The sequence below is a fragment of the Pseudophryne corroboree genome, chromosome 1 (assembly GCF_028390025.1).
Source record: "Pseudophryne corroboree isolate aPseCor3 chromosome 1, aPseCor3.hap2, whole genome shotgun sequence".
NCBI classification, from domain to species: domain Eukaryota; kingdom Metazoa; phylum Chordata; class Amphibia; order Anura; family Myobatrachidae; genus Pseudophryne; species Pseudophryne corroboree.
Window position 1 is genome coordinate 1,116,942,704 of NC_086444.1, and position 18,015 is coordinate 1,116,960,718.

An 18,015-nucleotide genomic window follows, 5' to 3' on the forward strand; every position below is an offset into this window, starting at 1 on the left:
TGGGAATTAGCTCCGACAGCTAATTCCCAGTCCGATGCCGCGACTTTAGCAGGCATTGGCAGCTGGCATGGCGGTACAGTAGCGGGCACTGGCAGTGGCCATAGTGGCGGTGGTAGCGGACATGCCTCACCAGCCACTGACCTCACCGCACGCCACTGAGTTGGGGGGTAATGCCACGGCCGCAGGGACCTATATAAAAGTGTCCCCTAGCTGTGGCATTATCTCTCTGGCTAGAGGAGCCCGGTGCTGGTTTAAAAAATACGGGGGACCCCTACATCTTTTGTCCCCCGTATTTTTTGAACCAGGACCGGACGCAGAGCCCGGTGCTGGTTGTTTAAATATGGGGGGACCCTATGCATTTTTCCCCCTGTATTTTTACAACCAGGACCGGCTCAAAGAGCCAGAAGCTGGTTATGCTTAGGAGGGGGGACCCCACGCAGTTTTTTTCTTTGAGTTAGCAGACTTTCACACCCCTACCCACAGATAAGCATGCACGGATCTTACTGATCCATGCATGCCTATCAGAGTACGGATAAAAAAAGCAGGTCTATTAAAAAAGAATTCCATGATTTACCGGCAATGTTTGGCTATTGCCGGCAGTGATTGTTAATACGAATTCTTAGTAAATTACCGAGTTGTATAAAATAACAGGCATATTTGACCGATGGTGTATTCATTCATATTTGTCAACTCTGCCGTTAAAACAAATACGAATGCCCTCATCACTGCCAAGATTTGTGTTTAGTAAATTCCCGAGATGACTCTTTGGGGAAAAAAAAAAAAACTCGGCAAAAATCGGGACCTTAGTAAATAATATACCCCCTCAACTCTGTTATATGAGTGGCTGCTAGGAGCAGGTGTTTATATGTGGTTATTAGCCACATACAGGCCCAGCCCTACACATACGCTGACTACACAGCTGCATAGAGCGCTGGATGGGTGAGGGTGCTGCTGAAGTCATCGGTACTCTCTCTGCCGCTGCCGCATCATCTGGCCGATCTGGACAGTAACAGCCAGGCTCCTCTGGTAAGAGCACAGAGGAAACCTGGAACTGCCTGCTCCGCCTCCCGGGAGACTGCTCTGTCTCCACAGCCCTTCCCCTATGCCAGGGAACAGGGGGAGGGAGACAGTGCAGCGTCTACTAACGAGGGGGAGCTGGAGCTATGACCTATAGCTGGAACATGGCAGAGGCGGCTTCCACTGTACAGTGTGTGTGTGTGTGTGTGTGTGTGTGTGTGTGTGTGTGTGTGTGTGCCCCTGGGACCTGTACCATATGGGTGTGTCAGTGTGCCTCTATACCAGGGGTGGGGAACCTTTTTTCTACCAAGGGCCATTTGGATATTTATAAATTCCTTCGGGGGCCATACAAAAATTATCAACTTAAAAATTAGCCTGCCCCCAGTAGATATGTCCCTAGTAGATATGCCCCCAGTAGTTATGCCCCAGTAGATATGCCCCCAGTCAGTAGTTATGCCCCCAGTAGATATACCCCCAGTCAGTTGTTATGCCCCAGTAGATATGCCCCCAGTAAGCCCCCAGTCACTTGTTATGCCCCCTTAGATATGCCCCGTCACTTGTTATGCCCCATTAGATATGCCACCAGTCAGTTGTTATGCCCCATTAGATATGCCCACTAGTAGCGACGCTTACACACACATTAAAAGAAAAAAAACCCACAATACTCACCAGCCCTGCTCCTGCTTCCGGACCATTGCCCTCCGCCTGGCCGCTCGCTCCTCAGAACTGTGGGAGAGAAGTCAAGACATCTCTCCCATAACACCGCACAGCAGCACACGCACACTGCCAGAGCCGGAAGCTGGAGCTCAGGAGTGAGCTCCTGCCTCCGGCTGCTACTGAGGGTAAGAAGCCAAGCATCCACTAGCAATAAAATCTCAGCGAGCGCCCGGGTAGTGGCTCTGCGGGCCTTATACGGCCCTGGGGCCTGAGGTTCCCCACCCCTGCTCTATACAGTCTATGTAACATTTATAAGCGGCTCTACAGTGGAGTAATGTGTATATGCGGCTCCTCTGTAGAGTAACGTGTATAAGCGGCTCCTCTGTGGTGTAACATGTATAAGCGGCTCCTCTGTAGTGTAACAAGTATAAGCAGCTCCTCTGTGATGTAACGTGTATAAGCGGCTCCAGTGTGGTGTAACGTGTATAAGCGGCTTCTCTGTGGTGTAACGTGTATAAGCGACTCCTCTGTGGTGTAACGTGTCTAAGCAGATCTACTGAGGTGTAACGTGTATGAGCAGCTCCTCTGTGGTGTAACGTGTATAAGCGGCTCCTCTGTAGTGTAACAAGTATAAGCGGCTCCTCTGTGGTGTAACGTGTATAAGCGGCTCCAGTGTGGTGTAACGTGTATAAGCGGCTTCTCTGTGGTGTAATGTGTATAAGCGGCTCCTCTGTGGTGTAACGTGTCTAAGCAGATCTACTGAGGTGTAACGTGTATGAGCAGCTCCTCTGTGGTGTAATGTGTATAAGCGGATCTACTGAGGTGTACCGTGTATAAGCAGCTCCTCTGTGGTGTAACGTGTTTAAGCGGCTCCAGTGTGGTGTAACGTGTATCAGCGGCTTCTCTGTGGTGTAATGTGTATAAGCGGCTCCTCTGTGGTGTAACGTGTCTAAGCAGATCTACTGAGGTGTAACGTGTATAAGCAGCTCCTCTGTGGTGTAACGTGTATAAGCGGATCTACTGAGGTGTAACATGTATAAGCAGCTCCTCTGTGGTGTAACGTGTATAAGCAGCTCCTCTGTGGTGTAACGTGTATAAGTGGATCTACTGAGGTGTAACGTGTATATGCGACTCTACTGTGGTGTATCGTGTATAAGCGGCTCTACTGGGGTGTAACATGTTTAAGTGGCTCCACTGGGGTGTGACATGTATAAGCGGCTCTACTGGGGTATGACGTGTATAAGCGGCTCTACTGTGCTGTGTAATGTGAATTGATACTATTCTGTGGCCACGCCCCTTCCCCCCACGAAGGCAGGTCCTATATATTCCACACAATAGGCCCTTCATAAATTTCAGCTCCAGGTCAATGGGGACCTTAATCTGGCACTGCCCCCACCACATCCCAAAGCCCTGTATCCCCTCACCAAGCCGCTCTTACCACAGGGAGAGACTCACTTGTGCTGCACTCCCCAGTACTCAGACCCTAACACCACACAGCAGACCCCAGAAAGAAGAGACATCAGTGTCGGACTGGGGCATGTAGGGCCCACCGGGGTAATGCAGTGGTAGGGGCCCATGTTAGGGGTGTGGCCAGTCTGCAGAGCGGGTGTGGCCTGCCACCTCATTGGTTTGACTAACCATTAAAGAGTGCAACGTCTGGGCCACTTCATAAATATATGCAGTTGTGCTCATAAGTTTACATACCCTAGCAGAATTTGTGATTTTCTGGCCATTTGTCAGAGAATATGAATGATAACTTACAAACTTTTCTTTCACTCATGGTTAGTGGTTGGTTGAAGCCATTTATTGTCAAACAACTGTGTTTACTCTTTTTAAATCATAATGACAACAGAAACTACCCAAATGACCCTGATCAAAAGTTTACATACCCTGGAGATTTTGGTCTGATAACATGCACACAAGTTGACACAAACGGGTTTGAATGGCTACTAAAGGTAACCATCCTCACCTGTGATCTGTTTGCTTGTAATCAGTGTGTGTGTATAAAAGGTCAGTGAGTTTCTGGACTCCTGAAAGACCCTTGCATCTTTCATACAGTGCTGCACTGATGTGTCTGGATTCTGAGTCATGGGGAAAGCAAAAGAATTGTCAAATGATCTGCGGGAAAAGGTAATTGAACTGTATAAAACAGGAAATGGATATAAAAAGATATCCAAGCAATTGAGAATGCCAATCAGCAGTGTTCAAACTCTAATTAAGAAGTGGAAAATGAGGGATTCTGGGGAAACCAAATCACGGTCAGGTAGACCAACAAAAATTTCAGCCACAACTGCCAGGAAAATTGTTCGGGATGCAAAGAAAAGTCCACAAATAACTTCAGCTGAAATACAGGACTCTCTGAAAAAAAGTGGTGTGGTTGTTTCAAGATGCACAATAAGGAGGCATTTGAAGAAAAATGGGCTGCATGGTCGAGTCACCAGAAGAAAGCCATTACTACGCAAATGCCACAAAGCATCCCACTTACAATACTCCAAACAGCACAGAGACAAGCCTCAATACTTCTGGAACAAAGTCATTTGGAGTGATGAGACCAAAATTTTACTTTTTAGCCACAACCATAAACGTTACATTTGGAGAGGAGTCAACAAGTCCTATGATGAAAGGTACACCATTCCTACTGTGAAACACGGAGGTGGATCGCTGATGTTTTGGGGATGTGTGAGCTACAAAGCACTGGAAACTTGGCCAAAATTGATGGCAAGATGAATGCAGCATGTTATCAGAAAAAAACTGGAGGAAAATTTGCACTCATCAGCCCGGAAGCCGCGCATGGGACGTACTTGGATGTTCCAACATGACAATGATCAAAAACACAAGGCCAAGTCGACCTGTCATTGGCCACAGCAGAATAAAGTGAAGGTTCTGGAGTGGCCATCTCAGTCTCCGGACCTCAATATCATTGAGCCACTCTGGGGAGATCTCAAACGTGCAGTTCATGCAAGACAGCCCAAGAATTTACAGGAACTGGAGGCTTTTTGCCAAGAAGGATGGGCAGCTTTACCATCTGAGAAAATAAAGAGCCTCATCCACAACTACCACAAAAGACTTCAAGCTGTCATTGATGTTAAAGGGGGCAATACACGGCATTAAGAACTGGGGTATGTAAACTTTTGATCAGGTTCATTTGGGTAGTTTCTGTTGTCATGATTTAAAAAGAGTAAACACAGTTGTTTGACAATAAATGGCTTCACCCAACCACTAACCATGAGTGAAAGAAAAGTTTGTGAGTTATCATTCATATTCTCTGACAAATGGCCAGAAAATCACAAATTCTGCTAGGGTATGTAAACTTATGAGCACAACTGTACAGTAAATTCAGCTGCTGCGTGCATGATAATGTACCAGATTAATAACAGATTAATAACAGCAATGCACTGGAGAAAATACACCACAGTCCAGTATAAGGTAACATATGTATAATGTATAATACAAGTGCACAGTCTGCAACCTGATCCTTAGAGCAGAAGTTGGGGCCCCAGGCAGTAGGGCCCACCGGTGGTTTCCCCTGTACCCCTGTGGTCCAGTCCAAGCCAGAGAGACATGCATGGGGCACGGGAATCCTGGTCAGCGGAACTGCTGCCATATCCTGTAACTGCCTGCAACAGAGCTGGACCCAGGAGAGTGGGCGCACACTCACGCCACAAAGCCACTGTGTGTGAGAGGCTCCTATCACTCTGAGGCTGCGCCCACACCGCCTGCAACTCGATGCCCTATTTGGATAAGGCCGCTCACATCCCTGCCGGGCACTAAGCAGCATATTCTTGGGGTCCTCTGATCCTTGGGGACCGGTACTGGTGTCCCCTTTGACCCCCTGTCGACGGCCCTGACACAGCCTGTAACATGACAATTAGGAATAGATTGGCTGATACTTTATCTCTCTCCACTTTATCTCTCTCCAAGGCTTCACATGTTTTAATCCACAACTGGCATGATAAGCATTCCCCTGTATAAGACATGCTCTTTGCTGAGTCTATCTTGCACGGTTGGGGTGCCATTCCGCTGGGACGGGTGGAGTATCAGTGTTCTCTCTCACCTAGGGCTCATTTACAGCATGATATGACAAGCGCTGAGAAAGATGCACAGAGGGGGTAATTCAGAGTTGATCGCAGCAGCAAATTTGTTAGCAGTTGGGCAAAACCATGTGCACTGCAGGGGGGAAGTGGCATCACAACAAGGCGGGTGCGTCCCGCACCCGGGTATGACACCTGGAGGGGGTGACTCCAAATGTCAGCTCCTCCGCAGTGACAGGAGCCAGGTGCTGCCGTGTGAAATTCTGCTACAGCACTCAGCTCCTGTCATAGCAGAAGAGCCGACAGCGCACTGAGACCGTCTCTGGGGGAAGCCCAGCATCTCCGGAGTTGCTGGGCACGCCCCCAGAGTGACGATTCCAGGATCCCTGCAAAGCCACGCCCCCTAACTGTAAGACCACGCCCCCTTTTGACACGATCGCGGCAGGAGATCAGGGGTGCGCCCTGGGTGTCACCACACCCGGTGACGCCTCTGCAGGTGTGGTAGATATAACATGTGCAGAGAGAATTAGATTTGGGTGGGTTATTTGGTTTCTGTGCAGGGTAAATACTGGCTGCTTTATTTTTACACTGCAATTTAGATTTCAGTTTGAACACCCCTCACCCAAATCTAACTCTCTCTGCACATGTTACATCTGCCACACCTGCAGTGCACATGGCTTTGCCCAACTGCTAACAAATTTGCTGCTGCGATCAACTCTGAATTAGGCCCAGAGTCAACATTAACTGAAACAAGGGAATCCAATTAGCCATTGGGTTGTATACAGATTCAAGTCGCAGATACTGTAGATATACAAGTGTCGCATATTAATTTGTAGCATCCATTTCTGACTAAGGGGGTCATTCCGACCCATTCGCATGCAGTGGTTTATCGCTGTGGTGCAAACGGGTGCAGAATGCGCATGCGCGGCGGCCGCTGTGAGTGTGCGCGACGTTGCGTTACGTCGCGTCTAAAGAAGAAAGCGGTCACAGGACGGACCGCAAAGAAGATTGACAGGACGGAGGCGTGGCTGGCCGGATTCGGACTGTTTGGAGCCGTTTTTGGGGAGTGGTGAGTATAACGCAGGCGTGTCCAGCAGAACGGGGGGCGGAGGAGCACAGGGTAAGTATGTCCAGGCCTAGTCTAGTTTTGCTTGAATTTTTTTAGCTTAGCAGGGCTGCACAATCGATCGCAGCCCTGCTAAGCTAAAATACACTCCCCCATAGGCGTGGGCTAGATGATCGCAGCAGCAGCAGCAGCAAAAAGTTGCTGGCTGCGATCAACTCGGAATGACCACCTAAGACGCACAGGATCTGGCAGCTCACTCCTGACAGGCGTATGGGGGACACATCTGTGTTAGAGAATAGCCTCTACATCTTTTCTTTCTACTAGTGCAGGGGTCAGGGAACTTTTTTACCTTTTACCCCAAAATATATTTAGATACGCCAACGTTACCCCAGTATGAGCCAAAATTCACGTGACACCACACAGTATGATCCAAAATTCACGTGACGCCACACAATATGAGCCAAAATTCACATTACGCCACACAGTATACTTCCAATGCTGATGTCACATCCATATTTTATTATTAATTATCATTGCACAATGTGGCTATTTGTAATGGAACCCAAGATATCAGGACTAGTGACTTACTGTCTGTCTCAATAACAAAGACTCTGCTGAACCGTCTCAGCAGATTGAGTCCTCCGGCGGTGGCTCCGAGTCCCCTTGAGAGGAATGCTGGCAGTGGCGTGGCTACACACTGAGAGTGCGGGCGGGAGGAGAGCACAGCGGCCAGGAGGAAAGCATAGAAGGACGCGCAGTGTGACATCATCACGTCATCAGGTGATGTCAGTCCCACGGGAAAGTAAAGTACAGTCACTCAGCAATGTCGCCGTATATTATCAGCGGGCGTCAGGCGCAGCGGTGAGCGGGGGAGGCACAGGAAGGATATGCAGGCTCTGCATGCCTATAGTCGCGCTGCCGAGACACAGTCGGGCATGCATATAGGTTCATATGCATGCCCGGCTGTGTCTCGGCAGCGCGACCGTCCATTACCCCCAGGAATTTCATTTTTACCCCATTCTGGGTAATTTGCCCCTGTTCCCCGACCACTGTACTAGTGGTTGTCCATATTTGTCCATCCGTTATTATGGAAAAAAAACTAATTAGCATGTGAACTGAAAATGAGGACAGTGAAGCAGATTGTATATAATCTTGCAAACGAGGCCTCCCCGAGCAAGACCTACAAGAATGTTTCCATGTCACCTCTGCCTGCCACAAGTGCACGCCATGAAGGTATGTGACATTTTATTATCCTCACAATATTTACTCAGTGAGAAAATACAGAGCTTTGAAACCTGAGTTAGAAAATATATTTTCAGCAAAAACAGACACATTCGTACAACTGTAACAAAAAGAAATATTTCCTTAATTATTGCCAAAAAGGTTTAAATATTTAAAAAAAATTCTAATGTGCTATTAAATAAATGAGCATTATGGAAACTCACATTACAGAGAAACAGACAGTGACTAGCACCAAGAGAGCTGCAGAAACGTAAAGGGGTGTGGTTCGTTTTATCGACAGTATCTAGGTCGACAATGTTTAGGTCGACCACTATAGGTCGACAGTCATTAGGTCGACATGGATGGAAGGTCGACAGGGTTTCTAGGTCGACATGTGCTAGGTCGACAGGTCTAAAGGTCGACATGAGGATTTTTTTTTTTTGTGTCGTTTTCTTCGTAAAGTGACCGGGATCCCAAATTAGTGCACCGCGTCCCCTCGCATGGTGCCTTCGCTTCGCTCGGCACACTTTACCGTTCCAATCGTAGTCCACGTGGATCGTTAAGTATGAAAAAATCCACCCCAAAAAAATTTGAAAAACTCATGTCGACCTTTAGACCTGTCGACCTAGCACATGTCGACCTAGAAACCCTGTCGACCTTCCATCCATGTCGACCTAGTGACTGTCGACCTATAGTGGTCGACCTAAACATTGTCGACCTAGACACTGTCGATCTTCAGACCGGATCCCACGTAAAGTATACATATGGGGAGCGAAGGGGCAATGACATATTCTACATCTGCTCAGAGTTCAAAACTCTTCTGGCTGTATAATAATAATAATAATAATAATTATTATTATTATTTTATTTATATAGAGCTCTTTTCCCAACAGGACTCAAGGCGCTTTACAGACATCAAAAACAGTACACAGAATACAGAAGATTTAAGTAGTACAGCAATAAACAAGCCGCACAGACATAAAAAGAAAACCTAGAGCATAGTAAGCATAATGCAGGGTTGGTGTAGGAATTGTGGGTAATAACTTCCATGGGTTGTATATTCCACCCTCACGCTGCTGTGTGCTGGGCTGCGGCGGATCCAGGGAGCAGCAGCCGTCTCCTCTCTCTTCCTGCACGTGTTACCCTGGATCTGCCGCCTGACCAAAGGGAACAACTTTAATTCTTAAAAAAAAAAAAAATTGGGAATGGGATGGGGTGCTGAGCTCTGTCCTGGTAGTGTTTCAGCAAATTCACAACATGCGTAGTGCAAGCACACTTAGGGATCAATCCTATGAGCTGCAATAATCTTGCGGGTGTGAGTCATCGCGGCAGCAGGCGCACTTTATGGTTGCCCGAATTCACACAGAAGTGCTTGCTGCCTCATAGGGCTCTGGGCAATTTTATGCGAATTGGGGCTGATTTCAGCCAGCGAAGGGGGAGAGATTGGGTGCCATTGCCGGAGTTGAAACACCGCAGCAACGGCACATCGTACCCTTCGCAGCGTATAGGATTGACCCCTTAGAGAGTCGGAAGTAGTGGAGGGATCGGAAGCGATCCCTCTCGCACTCAGATAGCGCTTTCTATGGGAAATTGCTTGTTAATGCCATCTGAACATGGTGTTAGCTATCAGAGAAAATATCCTAATACTTATGATTTTTGGAGCTTGATAAATAGCATAGTCACAGATGTATCTGTCACATAGAGTGGAGCCCATATCGCGCAATGCCACATATGCACAATGAACCAGAACCAGATTACCCACTATCCACCTTTGTGGGAGTGCATGACTGTCTTTTATGCAATATTTTATTTGCTGAGGGACTGTATTGTGTAATGTGCCAGCAGCCAGGAGAGAAAATGCATACCTATAAAAGTACTCGTACTACCCAATGCATTTCGGGTTTAACCAGTGGCGTAAGTTCGTCACAGTTGCCCAGAGGCAAGATAAATATTGGTGCCCCCCTATTTCCTATATTAAGATAAATATATGTATGTATGTGTGCGTGTGTGTGCGTGCGTGTGTATGGGTCCTCATTCCGAGTTGTTCGCTCGTTATTTTTTTTTTTCGCACCGGAGCGATTAGTCACTAATGCGCATGCGCAATGTTCGCAGTGCGTCTGCGCCAAGTAAATTTGCTAAGAAGTTTGTTATTTTACTCACGGCTTAACGGAGAAATTTCTTCGTTCTGGTGATCGGAGTGTGATTGACAGGAAGTGGGTGTTTCTGGGCGGAAACTGGACGTTTTATGGGTGTGTGCGAAAAAACGCAGCAGTTTCTGGGAAAAACGCGGGAGTGTCTGGAGAAACGGGGGAGTGTCTGGGCGAACGCTGGGTGTGTTTGTGATGTCAAACCAGGAACGAAACTGACTGAACTGATCGCAGTGGCAGAGTAAGTCTCGAGCTACTCAGAAACTGCTAAGAAATTTCTATTCGCAATTCTGCTATGCTAAGATTCACTCCCAGTAGGCGGCGGCTTAGCGTGTGCAAAGCTGCTAAAAGCAGCTAGCGAGCGAACAAACAACTCGGAATGAGGGCCATGGAGTGTTCTGAAATTTTTTTATATACTATATTTATACATTTAACTGTCTTTTGTTTTAAATCACACATTTCTTAGCAGTCATACCCAGGATTAGAACCCATGACCTGTTACACTAATAGCAGATACTTTACTGATGGAGTTATTTGCTCCTGTAGAGGAAGCATGAGAATTCTAACTATATGAAGTTACGTGTAATTGTCAGAGAAGTATCTTCATATAGTTAAAATTCTCATATTTCCTATACAGGAGCAAACAGCTTCATCAGTAAGGTGTCTGCTTCCAGTGTAATAGGTTGTGGTTTCTAATCCTGGGTATGACACTTGTAAAATGTGTATATTCAGTATAATAAAGAAGGTGTGATTTGTAAGGTGCAGGGACCAGTGAGGAAGTCGGCCACTGAAAAGACAGCAACAGCTATCAATTAACTTAATTCAATGGTGTCACAGAATGGGAGGAGAGGTGCCCCCTTCAGAGCAGGAGCCCGGCGGCAGATGACTCCGTTGCCTCCCAGAGTTCTGCCTCTGGGTTTAACCTTTACATATCAAAGCTGGCACATAACATATTTTACATTTTTCTGACGCGTTAACCAACTATCCTGGAGGGTAATTTGTTTTATTAACACAAGTCAGGTTGGATTTTGGTGGCCAGACGATCATGTGCTGGAACTGCAGCCAGGATGCTGACTCACGTTGACTCCAGTGTGTTCTATAAATGTAGAACATTAGCAGGGTGTAACACTCTACTACGAAAAGTTTACTCCATCTTATTATCGTATGGATGCTCATTGGGGGTAATTCCAAGTTGATCGCAGCAGGAAATTTTTTAGCAGTTGGGCAAAACCATGTGCACTGCAGGGGGGGGGGGGCAGATATAACGTGCAGAGAGAGTTAGATTTGGGTGGGGTGTGTTCAATCTGCAAACTAAATTGCAGTGTAAAAAGAAAGCAGCCAGTATTTACCCTGCACAGAAACAAAATAACCCACCCAAATCTAACTCTCTCTGCAAATGTTATATCTGCCTCCCCTGCAGTGCACATGGTTTTGCCCAACTGCTAAAAAATTTCCTGCTGCGATCAACTTGGAATTACCCCCATTGTGTTTTGATCTGGTGAGAGAGGAGATCACTTCACTGAGTTAAACTCTCTGTCATTTTTGTTGAACCATTCCAAGATTTTACTTTTTCACCCACTGGTCTTGATTCAAAGTTGCACACAAATCAGAATGTGGATGTATCGAATGATTGTTAGCAAAATGCACATAAATCACAGGCTGCATATGCATCTTAATGTACTTACTTATTCTGAGTCATATCCACCTCACTCACTTCCACTTGTAGCTGTATTTGCATTAATTGATGGCAATAGGTAATTCGCAAGGAGAATAAATATGAATCATAAACTTATCTGGGGCCTTACGCAGCGATCCATCCAATTAAAGATGAATCTCATGCACCAAGGAAAGGATTGGACCAAATGTTCATGTTAGTGGTGATGACTGCTGTAACAAGCGGAGGCCTGCTGGAGGTGCTGTTGCATAGATTCACTTGGCTCAGAATAACTGCAGATGTTCACATGGGACTTTCAGTTTCAGAAAGTGGACGAAATTATGACCTCATTGTCTTGACTTTCACCGAGGTCACACATAGCCTTTGGACATGGGTTTTTTGGCTGGACTTGCAGCTCAACCTTCGTCTCAGCTGTGTGTGATAACCTAACTCCCAATAGAACCTACCAGTAATCACTGTAACTGTCTTTCAAATCGCACTGTTCCCCTGCTCTCTCATTGGTCGTTCAATCATATGCATAACGATCAATAGTAGAAGCAGCGGAACAACTGAGTGCTCCCATTACATAACATTACACAATGCTGATCTAATATGGATAATAATGTCTGCCTAACACTCAGAAATGAGTGCATATTCACTTAATGAGCCATGCATATGCTGATTCTCATACCTGTAAAGCTTTATACCATACAAGTTCCTTGTGACAAAGTGACTCATATATATTGATTGTGATCTTGTTGCATGTATATACTCTATCATATTTTTCCCTCTATAGGACATCATTGATGACTATATAAACACAGCAGGGTCGTCAGAACATTTATAGGTTGGGGGGCCAGATAGAGCCTCATTTTGGTGACCTTGGGGGCAGAGCCACCAGGAATGAGGCGGTACTATGGGGGCAAATTGGGGGCAGCACCACGGTGGTGAGGAGGTGGGGAGAGAGAGGAAGAGTGTCAGGGATAAAAGAGAGAGAGAGACAAAGTATCAGGGAGAAAGAGGGGGAGAGACAGTGTCCGGGAAAGAGAGAAGTACAGTGTCCGGGAGAGAGAGTAGCAAGAGGAGAGACAGTGTTAGGGAGAGAGAGAGAGAGAGAGAGAGAGAGAGAGAGAAGGGCAAGAAGAGAGAGAGAGTGTTAGGGAGAAAGGAGCAAGAGGAGAGAGTGTTAGGGAGAGAGGGAGAGAGAGAGAGAGAGAGGAGCAAGAGGAGAGAGAGATGGAGTGAAGCGAGCAGGAGAGACACTACCTGATTGATTACTCAGCAGCACAGCCACAGGTCTCTCATGGAGGCGGGCACTCTGCGGTATTAGGCCACACATCCTTAACACCCGCGAATCGTGTCACTGTTCTGCTGGGAGTCGGGGTAGGGGGAGCGTTGCTTGGTCCCTGCAAGTCGGGGGTGGGGGAGCAGCCTCTCAAGTTTGGGGGGGGAGCTGCCCCCTTGCCCCCCCTGTTCCGACACCTCTGAAAGACAGCGCTAAGGCAGTATTATTACTATATTTTACAGGGTATAGAGAATTGATCCAAGAGAAACCCCATGCTATGATACCCCTTCCCACATTGTAAACCATTTTCATGCACTTACCTTGAGAGCTTGCTGTTATTCAGTTATATAACCCTTATGAAATAACACATTTCATTATACTGCCATACCCAGGATTCAAACTCATAACCTGTTGCATTCCAGTCAAACACCCTACTCATTGAGCTATTTCATCCTGCAAAAAAAAAGATTACATTTCTAACTATATGAAGCTACAAGCACTTTGTAAAAAAAAATGATCAGCATTGTAATTGAGCAGATCTTCAGTATGTAGTGTGCACACACACGTCCAATCCCATGCAGCCAAACACTAAAAAGATTTGCTCAGCTGCAATGCTGATCATTTTTTCACAAAGTACAAGGTAAGCTTCAAATGGTTTGGATTCTCTAGCTTAGAATTCTAGCTTTCTATGTAAGGACAGATAGCTCAAGAAATAGAGTGTCTGACTGCAATGCCACAGAGGATGGGTTTGAGTACCGGGTATGTCAGCATCTTGAAATGTAATAAAGTACAGTGTGACTGAATAACAAAGAGCTATCAAGTTCATAAATGTTGTCAAGGTATTAATGACGAAAGGGGTGGGGGTAGGAGACGGGAGGACAGGAGATGCTGGGTTTCAAAAAGTGGGGAAGCTACAAGTAAAAGTAATTAAAACAGATAATTGACAAGTGCCGACAACAGTGCCCCCTACCCTGCAGCGCTATGTGCGGTGGCACACTCTGCACATATGGCCCTGCCAATGAGAATTGTTTGTGCTCTTCTAATATAGGTACAGTGCATCCGAAAAGTATCCACAGCGCTTCACTTTTTCCACATTTTGTTTTGTTACAGCCTTGATCCCAAATGGAATATATAAAAAAAATTCCCTCAAAATTCTACACACAATAATTTTGCTAATTTATTACAAATAAAAAACGGAGAAATCACATGTACATAAGTATTCACAGCCTTTGCTCAATACTTTGTTGATGCACCTTTGGCAGCAATTACAGCCTCAAGTCTTTTTGAATATGATGCCACAAGCTTGTCACACCTATCTTTGGGCAGTCTTCTTTGCAGCACCTCTCAAGCTCCATCAGGTTGGATGGGAAGCGTCTGTGCACAGCCATTTTCAAATCTCTCCAGAGACGTTCAAACGGATTCAAGTCTGGGCTCTGGCTGGTCCACTCAAGGACATTCACAGAGGTGTCCTGAAGCCACTCTTTCAATAACTTGGCTGTGTGCTTAGGGTCGTTGTCCTGCTGAAAGATGAACCGTTATCCCACTCTGAGGTCATGATCGCCCTGGAGCAGGTTTTCATCCAGGATGTCTCTGTACATTGCTGCATTCATCTTTCCCTCTATCCTGAGTAGTCTCCCAGTTCTTGCCACTGAAAAACATCCCCGCAGCATGATGCTGCCACCACCATGCTTCACTGTAGGGATGGTATTGGCCTGCTGATGAGCGGTGCCTGGTTTCCTCCAAACATGACGCCTGGCATTCACGCCAAAGAGTTCTATCTTTGTCTTATCTGTGAAAGCAAAATTGCTTCCTCACAAAAATTTAAAATGCCCGCTCTAATATATATTGCAGACGCCAGGCGCATCTTATTACCATGTACGATAAAAGTGTGCTGTACATCGCAAAACACTGCATCCCATAAGAGAAAACAATACACCCACACATTATCTGAGTTCCAATGCTCATTGATGTTGATAATGTCAATTATTATCTTTAAACATAAAGCTATACACTATTACAGACTGAGTACGCTATTTGCGTACTGAGTACCGTAGGGTTACGTACTTAGCGTAACAGACGCTAGGCCATGGGCGCGACGCACGAGCGACACGTACGCTCACAGATTCACGCTCCGTATCAAGCACGCTATAGGCGTACCGAGTACCGTACTGCTACGCTATTGGCGTAGCGGACGCTGCGCCGTGAGAGTGAGACACGAGCGGTGCAGACGCTCACAGAATGATACGCAGTAAACCTTATTAATAAAACACAGTAAGAATATGCTTATTCTCTAAACCTTAGTAGTCAGATACTGCAATGATGTAACGCTTAAAAACCTTAACAATGTGAATGCTGTTTGAGCGATTGAGACGCTAAGAAAAAGCCCTTTGCAGTAAACAGTGAAAACACAAGACCTGGTTTGGATTTAAAAACCACAGCAGCTCTAACACCGCCGTGGATGGTTTAGAGAAAAAGGGAAACACAATACAAGTTATACACTACAAACTAACATAGAAATCTAAACAGAATAACAGAAAATAATGTGAACAATGGCGAACAATTGCAAACAAGAGCGAACCAATGAGAACATAAATGGCGAACAAAATGGCTACAGAGAATAATACATACGTGGGGATGATTCGCAAGCGCGACCTGGATCCAGTCCTCAGCATTCAGGGAGAAAGCCTTCAGAGACATGAGGCTGGCCAGGCAACAGTGGTCTTTATATATACACAACATACATTCACAATACAATGGTACCTTGTAATCTCATTGTTCATTGGACACAGGAATGTGTCTCCACATTATAGCAAAGGTCATAGGTGGATTTGAACAGGTGGGCTGTGTCTTTCCCCAACTGCTCTGGTGGGAGGTATCCTCAGGATTCTCGCCGCATGTGTAATTTACAGCAAATACAGTTAATGTTCATAAACTACATTTGTACATAACTATACGCAGGAGCGAGCGATCCTTTCCTAACTAGCATCGGAATGTTACCCTTAAAATACCCTACAGCTGGATACTAGACACCACCGTTCAACCTTTGTCTGACCCTTCCTATCATGTAAAGAGGAATCTCTCTGTCCAGGAACAGTTTAAACTAAACATACTCGCTGACATTGTCTAGGGGAATATTAACTACAAAACACACGATATGGGTTAAATATGCTACGATCGAGTCGCACGCTAGACGCTTACAAACTCTACCGTAAATGTGCATACTACGCGCGTGATCGCCGGAGCGATCTTTGCGCAAATTGCGGACATGTGCACGCACGGCGGAGTGTGTGCAAGCGCAGCGGGCATGTGCATGAGGGGTTAGTACAAGGCATATGCATCATGATATTTTTCGACTTTGACAGTCCACAATAACTGCCACTATCTAAACAATTTAAGCAGAAAAATATATAATACCGTGAAATAGCTATATATGATTGGGTATAGGGAGGAGAGGAGAAGGTGGGAAATGTATGACCTAGTGGGATAGTAAAAGCATGTATGTATGAAATTCATGTCTGAGGGGTCATGTATCATCGTGCCGTACAAGCTTCGAGGTATTGCGAAGTATACATTGAATCCTTCTTATCCCGGTGTATTAAGGGTCTGTAAGTGGGCTAACAAACTCTACCGAGCTCTTTTTGGCTTTTAGTTCCAACAAATGGGGTGCACATTAGTTGATGATACATGAAGGGGGAAAATATGTGAGTGCTAATATATGTACCTATATTACCTGTCGACTATGTGTGTCACTACCTGAAGATCGTAGAGATGAAGATAAGAAACATGCGTTATAAATGCATTTATATAGTAATGTGTGTAATTGTCCATGGATGTCTTGTTGATGTCTTGTCCGGGTTGCTGTATCTTTGCTGTAAGTGGCAAGCAAAGTTTTTCAAGTGTCCATAGAAAGTTAAAGTCTCTAAAAGTTCATCAAATGTCTGTGAAAAAGTTCATCAATGGTCTGTATAAATGGTCATCAATCTTCTTCCGAGTGGATGTCTTTTTTTTTTTTTTCTTTGCTCTGTGATTGTGTTGCTCTTGGAATTCTACAAATCCATCCTTGTCATCAGAACCCATTCCAGATCCTTTCTTGACCTCTCTGGTACTCTCACCGAAACAGACTGCTCTGGTCAACAACAGGGTCAACAGGAAAACACGGAATGCAGTCTCTTGGGGCAAGTCCATCTTGCAGGAGGAGAAAGAAAGAGTGGTAATGGGGGAAAAGAAAATAATTAGAAGGGAAAGAAAATTGGTACGATAACCGTCTCTAGTCTTTTTGTTCTTCTTGCTCAGATGCCGTCTCAACAGTGCTGTTTCTCAGTTTTCCCAAAACGAACACTCCAGTGATACTATATTCTTTCCGAATCAGCGACCTTTCTGTGAGGAGCATAAATCTTGCATTACCATTTGTTTAACTGTTGTGTGACATACCATCCTTAGAACATGAAAAAACAAAAAGAGAGAATAATAGAAAAAGGGAAAAATTGTCAGATTTCCGTTTACCATCAGGCTGTCACACCAACATGTCTATCGGTATCTCTGCACAGTCTCCCCCACCAGTATTTCCACTCTCCACCCTCTGTGCATGGCCAGGCACAATGATGCTGGTAAGATATACTGGGGTTGGCCAGACCTCTGAAAAGACCAAGTAGACATGTGACGTTTGAGCTGTGGTTCTGCTGGTGAACGTCAGAGATGAAGAGGAAACATTTAAAGATAAATCACAGAGTTTACCTGGCCGCCCCCCTGTGTCTACAAGGAATGACCTACCAATTACATCAACTGTGACCTCAGGTTTACTACCTAGGCTAATAATCAACTTCACTGGCTGCAAATTACAGGTGCGGCCCAAAATTTTTCCTATATGTTCCCTGATTACAATTTCGTGCGTCATAACTTTGCTCGTGTTCTTGTCTAGGGGGTCTGACTTTATGTGT

General features: G+C 45.7%; 1 protein-coding gene across 2 annotated transcripts in view; it reads left to right on the forward strand.

The window, feature by feature from the left end:
- The window catches only part of FAM114A1 (family with sequence similarity 114 member A1), a 156,213-nt gene that overhangs the window by 46,691 nt on the left and 91,507 nt on the right, over positions 1-18,015 (forward strand). The gene's annotated exons all lie outside the window — the stretch shown is intronic.